Raw genomic sequence first — 8,549 nt, forward strand, 5'->3', positions numbered from 1 at the left:
AGAGCTCATCTGGAAATGTGAAGAACATACGTTGCCACTTCCCCACCCCATCCTCCACGCCGACTACATAATAACACCATCGATTTCATTCAAATCCACTATTAATTTGCTCAAAACATCTTATAAAAAGCCAATGGTCGGGAGGGGAAAAAGTGAAGGAAAGGAGGGAGAAGGGAAAGAAGAGCATGGTGATGTGGCAGCCATGTGGAGGAAAAAAAGGCACCGTGCATAAGTTGCTAAGGTGGTAAGCTGCTGACAGAATTCTTGGGCATCTACGTCACATTTCCGGCGTCCACATCACAAGATTGTGACTGGAATACCCCAATTGCCCCACCAGAGAAACAAAATTTAAATATTGTGTTGATCTTGATACAAATTGAAAGTTAGTGTTTAAATTACAAACATGACAAAGTTCGGTACCCACTCAAAAAATTTACTCCCTAATTCAATGTATTTGTATATGAGTACTTAGAATCAGATGAGACTAGTTAATAATTTTTTCTTAATTCATTTTGGACTACTTCCCTCTAACTGAATGTTGTGCAGCTCTCAAGGTTTTGGAAGAAACAAATAATAATTAATAAGTTATCAATGTAAATTAATTAATTAAGTTTTTAAGAAATGAGGAGCTTAACATCCAAAAATCAAGCATAATAACTTCTTGTATTAATTTAATAATAATAAATATTAAAAAAAATGTTAGTATATATTAAGGAGGTATTGATTCAATTGGTTTCCTCTAATACATCAGTTACAACTAGTTTTTGAGTGCTATATTTAATAATTAAATAAAAAATTTTAGCTAAAAAGGCTTTGATAAATTTTTCTAATAAGTAATTTTACAACAACTTTTTTCGTTAATAAGAGGTTGTGTTTTCATTTAATTATATACAGTAACCATCATGCACATCTAATGACAGATTATTTGAAATATATTTTTTCCATTTAATAATGATAATATAAAATAAAATAATTTATTATAAATTAACTATATTAAGATATTTAAAATATAAATTGTATTTTTAAAGACACAGTTATGAACACTCCTTAATATGGACTTAAATTAACCTTTTTTCCATGAATCTTTGAAAATTGGATAATTATCATTATACCTTTAAAAACCATATAATCCTCCACTTAAGGAAAGCAAAGATTATCATTGAAAAGAAAATTGACTGAAAACATATTGACAAATACTCACCTTTTGCAGGGATAGATAAGTAATTTTGTCAATTTTCTTAAAAAAAAAACTGGCTTTCTGTAATTTTCCTTTACTTTATAAAATAAAACTGAATGAAAAACTTTATAAAAATAATGCACATGCACAATATTAGCAAGTATATATATGTATATATATATATATATATATATTAGTTTTTAAGCCACATTTGACATGTGCATATAATTATTTATTGTTGCATTCAATAATTAAAAATTAGTGAGCTCTTTTTAAAAATATAGTTATAACTTTTTATTAAATTTTAATTGGAAGAGTTTTATGCGTAAATTTTTAATCAGGAATATATATATATATATATATTAAATTAGAGGACAAGTTTGCCACATATCAAGTTCTTATAAAAAAATTTCACTCCAAAATTTAAATAAAATAGCATAATAATTATAATAATATTAAATATTAAATATTAAATAATATAATATAGTATAATTATCTTAAATTAAAATACTGATAGATTTTTTTTCATGATAAATAAAACTTATAAAATTAAGATTGATTAGATTAGTATTTTAAAATAACTTTTTAAAATATAAAATAGATTAATATTATTCATTATATTTTTTATTAATCAATCAATTATTTAATGTAATAATTTTTTTATTATTATTTCATTTGTTATTTTTGTTAATCATGTGATGGTTTTGATTGATTAGGTTCCAAGTCCAATGCAATTGTTATTGTCTCAAACTGTTATAGGTTTGTGAGTGTTTGCAGACATTGTTGAGGATGACAATTAAATCAGAATAGATGACACTTCAATTACTCAAATATCAAATAATAATATGAACACATAGAGTAAGAAAGTTTTTAAAAATAATTCATGTAAGGCAACTTTATTTGTGTTAATTTTCTAACATTTTAGTTCTAGATTATTATTTACTTTCAATGAAAATAATATAATTTATTTGTTTCATTTGCTATGAATATTAATACTACACTCATTTGTATGCATATATGTTGGAGAAGCTTATATGAGAGGAAGCTAGTGAGAGGTTAGAGAACAATCATGCAAAAACTCAGTCAAGAAAAAGAAACTGAGATAGATATTATTATAATAAAAGGGAGATTTTCTCACATGAAACTGTGTCCATAACCCGCACTTATATAACAATCAACCATGTGCTTCAATGCACATCATTAACATTCCATTATTCTAGGAACTACTTAACAACTTGCAAATCAAGTTAGTAGGACATAGTCCAATGCTCCACGTCATTATCCACTTTAGCTTCCATCCATGTAAACTTTCCAATCATCACCAAGAAAAATAATTCAGTGGACTCGGTTCTATGGTAACTACCATGGAACCAAGACGTGGCACATTCTTAGCCATGGGTTTCTAATTTTTTTTATTTATTATATAATATAGGGATAGGTTGATAATTACATTAAAGATTGTTACGCTTTGTTTTAAAAATCATTAAATTAAGGCAATCCAACGGGTGAGAATGAGCCATATCTCGGTTTCGTTGTAACTACCATGGAACCGTATCTATGGGATCATTTCTTAATCACCAATACTCCCCCTTGATTGGAAGGTGAATACACCAAGTAGACTCTGAAAGTAGATAGGCTTTAAAGCCTTTGTCACTATATTAGCCAATTGTTCTCTTGTGGTGCAGTATTCTAGCTTGATCACGCCATACGTTACTAGATTTGTTATGAGATGAAATATTATATCAATGTGTTTAGATCTCCCATGTAGTACTAGATATTTTGCAATAGCGATTGTGGATCTGTTGTCACAGTAGACCTGAGTTACTCCTTCTTGTTTCAGATTGAAATCATTGAGTAATCATCATAACCAAATTGCTCAACATGCTGTGAATGTAGCTGCAATGTAAATTACATCTGTTGTAGATAACGTTGTGACATCTTGTTTTTTCATGCTCCATGTGATCGCTGTTGAACCAAGCATGAATACACTTCCATAGGTGCTCTTCATGTCATCAACTGAGCCAACCCAATCAATGTCCATAAAGCCAACCAACTGGAGATTTGAAGTACTTATGTATGATATGCCAAACTCCAACGTCCCTGCAATATATCTAAGAATCCATTTTTTCCACTCCAAAATGATGCTTAGTAGGATTATTCATGTACCTTGACACAATAGCAACCGAATATGAGATGTCTAGTTGTGTGTACTAAATAAAGTAGCCCTCCAACCAAGCTTTAAAACTTCTGTACACCTGCTTCTCTTGTGCCGTCTTCTAGTTGTAACTTGTCGTTAATGTTCATAAGTGTTACTTCTCCTTTACATCCCAGCATGTTGTGTTTTTTTAACGAGTCCTTTGCATATTTTATCTGGCATAAGAATACCCCATCTCCTTGTCTAATTTCTAGGCCTAGGAAATAGTGTAACAATCCCACATCTGACTTCTAAAATGCTTTCATCATCTCTCTTGTTTGAATTTAGTGGTGACTGACTTAGTTGAACCAATGTGTTTCATGTTGTTTACATATACACACACTATCAATATTTCTCCCTTTGACCATATCTTCTTGTATGTAATGTTGGTTCATTTTCACTCTTCTGAAATCCATGTTGCATAAAATGACAATCCACATGGCTATACCAAGCTCTAAGCGTTTGCTATAGTCCATACAGAGCATTTCATAGCTTGTAGACTTTCTCCTAGCTACCTTTAATAAGAAATCCTTCTGGTTGGCATATGTACACCTCCTCTTAAAGCACACCATTAAGGAAGGTTGATTTGATGTCTGGCTGATAGATGGGCTACTTCAGTTTTGCACCAAGGGCAAAAAATACTTGAATTGTCTCAAACCTCGTAACCAGCTAGAATGTTTCTTCAAAATCAATGCCATGTACTTGAGAATACCCCTTTGCAACCAAGCACATCTTATACCTTTGAACGCTTATATTTGAATTTTACTTCATCTTATAAACCCATTTCAATCCTACAACCTTCTTCTCTTTTGACCAGAATGACCAAGTCCCATGTTCGGTTCATTTCAATAGCTAGTATTTCCTCCATTGTTTCTCTCCATTCTTGCTTTTCTGAAGCTTCATAAAATGTGATTGGGTTAAAGATCATGAGTGAGAAAGTGCATGCTTCATAGATCTCTCTCAAAGATTTGACTCTTTGTGCTGGTTCTTCTTCATCAATGACTTCATTTCTTGAGCTTGCAGCTAAATTATCACTTCAAAAGCTTGATGGGCCATCAATTCCTTGTGCAAAATTAGAATCACTCCCTACATGTAATGGTGTAGTTGTTGTTGGTAAATCCTCTACAAGTGGAAGGGGAACTTGAGAATGTGCTTCTGCTTCATTGCTCCATTGCCAACTAGCATCTTCATCAAATACCACACTTCTACTAATAATTACTTTACCAGAAACTAGATTATACAAATTTTATGCTTTTGACTCACTACAATACCCAATGAAAATACATTTCTCTATCTTCTCATCCAGTTTTTGATTTTGCATTAGATTAACAAATGCATATGCAATACACCCGAGCACCTTTAAATGAGAAATAGAAGGTCTCATACTTGTTAAGGATTCATGAGGTGTCATGTTCAACACTGCCTTAGTGGTAGAAAGGTTCAATCATTACATGGTTGTTTCTACAGTTTCCGCCCATAAGATATTTGGAAGTTCCTTCCCTTTCATCATACTCCTTGCCATTTCCACAACTATATGATTCTTTCTCTCCACGACACCATTGTTTTGAGGTGTATAAGGAGTTATAAGCTTTCTATGGATGCCATGATCTTCATAGAACTACTTGAACTCAGTTGATAGAAATTCACCACCTCGATCCGTACATAGGACCTTAACATGATTTCTACTTTGCTTCTTCACCAACGCTTTGAATCTTCTAAATAATTAAAGGCTTGAGACTTGTACATTAAGAAGTAGATCTGGCTCAAACAAGTAAGATCATCAGTAAATAGGAGAAAGTTTTGGCTCCCTCTAAGTGAGGTTGTTTACATCAGGCCCCAAATGTTTGCATGTACGATCTCCAAGGATGCAGTCGCTCTCTTAGCTTTGTTGACACACACCTTGCCTGTGACCCGTAAGTGCACGGGTTTGTCAAAGTAATAATACCTCGGTGAGTGGGTAGTAAAATCCACAGGGAATAGTGCTCAGAAACACAAAGATTGCATTGCTATTTAACTAAAGTGAAGATGAATCAATAATGGTGTGAACAAAATTAATATGAAAAGAACTAAAGAAAATAAGAAAGAGAGGCGCAATAATATGAGAGGAAAGGCAATCAATAGAAAGTAGGGCACTCGGACATTGCTCCCTCTAGGATTATTGCTTCAAGTGCAAGACCAACTATTATGTCTCCTAACTGATGTTTATTGAGTCGCGGAAACCCTAAAATACACAGTCCAAACATAAGGTCAACCATGACTAACTTTACACTATGTCCCGGCAGAGAAATCAGTCAGTCTCAACACCTCACACTGTGAACAGTTGCAAGAAGCTCAAGGGATTCCAAGTGATAAACCCTATTTCCTAACATAGGTCTAACCCTTTGGTCCAGACGAAAGACCCCTAGTCACAATTAAGCACCAGCACTAAGGATTACTTCAACGCTTCACTTTGTTGCTCACGCAACTAAGCCCCAACGAAGTTCCTCTCTTAGCACTTCACTCTATTGTGACCACAAAGAACTCTTGGAACATGGAGGTAGGACTAATCACAATGAAGGAGAAAGGGGACACTCTGCTACCTTTCGACTCACCCTCTCAATCCTCTCCAATCTTGCTTTGTCTAACACTCATGGTGTGTCACTCACTCACAAGGACTACCAATGTAGACTCTCAACCCTAGTGTCACTCTAAGGGAGAAATCATTCAACAAGCAATCAAGATTGGAACTCAATTAAAATATCAATTAAGAAAAGTATAATAGAAGGTCAACGAAACAATAACATTCTAGAGTTTACAAGTCCAAGTACCCACTAGAGGTTTAGCTTTCCATGGAGCAAAATACAATCAATAATGAAATCGAAAGTAAAAACATGCAATCCATAAGTAAAACACCCCTCGGTATTCATGTCGATGGTCTTGTAGAGTAGCCTCGTCCTCTTTAAAGGTTCCCTTGTCAAGCCTAGGGCACACCTCACAGGATCGGTGCCGACGAAAGCTCCCCCAATAACTCTCTTCCAAAGGAACGCGGTGTCAATGGCCGTAGAACCACTCCAAAAATCTTGCCAAAGCCCCTCTAAACCGTAGCCGTATGTCTCTCCAAAGTTGGAGAAAAGATGAAAAAGAGGATTCTCAAATCAGGTTGAATCATGGCTTTATATAGGGCTAGAATCTGGAATCCACATGGGCGTGTGGAATTTCCACTCGCCCGTGTGAATCTGCAGAACTTGGTTTTTCAGCGGCCTGTGAACATTAAGTGCTACAGTAAATTACTGCAGTACTCCGCCAAAAACACTCCCGAGCCCACACTTTTAATCGAGGCAACATAAATGGCCACATGTCTATGCCGTAGATTGCGTTGCTTCTTCAATAAGGGATAACATTGATGAAGATCTTGCTAGCCTTGCATAAGTCAGAACACATAAGTATGACTACCTTTGTGCCCCCTCCAATTTACATATTCCATCGAGCATAATGGAGGTTGGAACATACTCATATGTCTTTGAGCACAACTTGTGTCTTCTCATGTATCCACTTCAAGATTCCATCAACAAAAATGCATTCGTAATCTACTTTGGCTTCTTTCTTCTACATTTGGCTCCACAACCCTACATGCACAAAAGAACACAAAAACACATGTATTAGCGATAAAATCTGAGAAAAGAAATGCTCATTGTAAGAAAAAAAATACTTCGTATTACTAATTCACAAGCACTTATCATTTGTTAATAGAGAAGGGCCTCTTTTCTTGTTTGCCATACACATAGCCTTCACAAAACTCCACTTGTTCTATGCTTGGAAGCTCGTTCACCATATTCTTCTGGCTTAACAGTTAACCCTTTCATATTCAAGTGTCCAAATCTCAGATGCCATAGAGAGGGCTCCTTTTCACTCATAAGAAGTCCAAGGATGCTAACATTTGAGAATTCAAATGGAAACATTCTATTACTCGTCATTTGTATATTGACCAATTCCACTCCCATCTTCGCCTACTTGGGTATGCATGCTCCATGCTCAAACATGACTGAGTAACCATTAGAAATGAATTTGACCTACACTCAAGAGGTTATATGCAAAGATTGGGAACATATTCATGTACCTCTTAAATGAGCTTCACTTTTCCTTGAGATGTCTCCATAGCAATAGCCCCTTTTTACTTCAACTTGCACCTCTTTGTTATCTCCCAATTTCACCTTTAGCTTGTAGGTTTCATCCAACTCCCTAAACAACTTCTTCATGCCGAGTAGGTTTCATGTTGGAGATTTCAAACTCTTGCCTTAAGGTCTGTAACTTGAACATTATAAACTTGGAAGACCTTTGAAATTTGACTCGTAAAATGCTCCATGCTTGCTTAGAAGTTGTAGCAACTGCAATTCTTTAGAAGATATTCTCATGCATAGCTTATTATATATAGAAAAAGGCCTCTGAATCTCGTTTTCCGTTATCTTTAACTCATTGCTCTATATCAGAATCCACATAGCCATGCATGTTCAACAAGATCCCAAAGATCTTGTGATCGAAAAAGAGTCTTCATATTGACGCTCTAATACTTGTAACTGTCTCCTTTGAAGATCGGCAATGATGGTTGTGGTATGCTCACCGCATTGCCATCAACAGCCATGACATGTGCTGCAGTAGAACTTGGCTCATATACCACTTTGTTGGAGAAGCTTACATGAGAGGAAGCTAGTGAGAGAAAGGGTCACAGAACAATCATTCAAAAGCTTAGTCAAAAACACAATTGAGATAGATATTATTATTATAATAAAAGGGAGAAATTTTCTCACATAAAATTGTGTCTAAAACCCACACTTATATGACAATCAACCACGTGCTTCAAAGCACATCGTTAACATTCCATTATTCTAGGAACTACTTAATAACCTGCAAATCAAGTCCGTGGAACTAAGTCAAATGGTCCACATCATTTTCCACTTCAACTTCTATCCACGTAGACTATCCAATCATCACCAACAATATCAATAATTTCATTAGCTATATCATTAATCCTTTAAATGTGCAAATAGATTATGGATTTTTTTTAATTAATTTGCTTTATTTATTAATTGGGATAGCACAAGTTTGTTTATATTTAATTTTTTTAATTGAGAAACAAGAATCAATCCCAAGTAATTCTATAAATTCATGTCAATTATAAAATAAAATTGTACTAATATCCGG

This window comes from Dioscorea cayenensis, chromosome 9 (genome assembly GCF_009730915.1).
Source record: "Dioscorea cayenensis subsp. rotundata cultivar TDr96_F1 chromosome 9, TDr96_F1_v2_PseudoChromosome.rev07_lg8_w22 25.fasta, whole genome shotgun sequence".
NCBI lineage: Eukaryota > Viridiplantae > Streptophyta > Magnoliopsida > Dioscoreales > Dioscoreaceae > Dioscorea > Dioscorea cayenensis.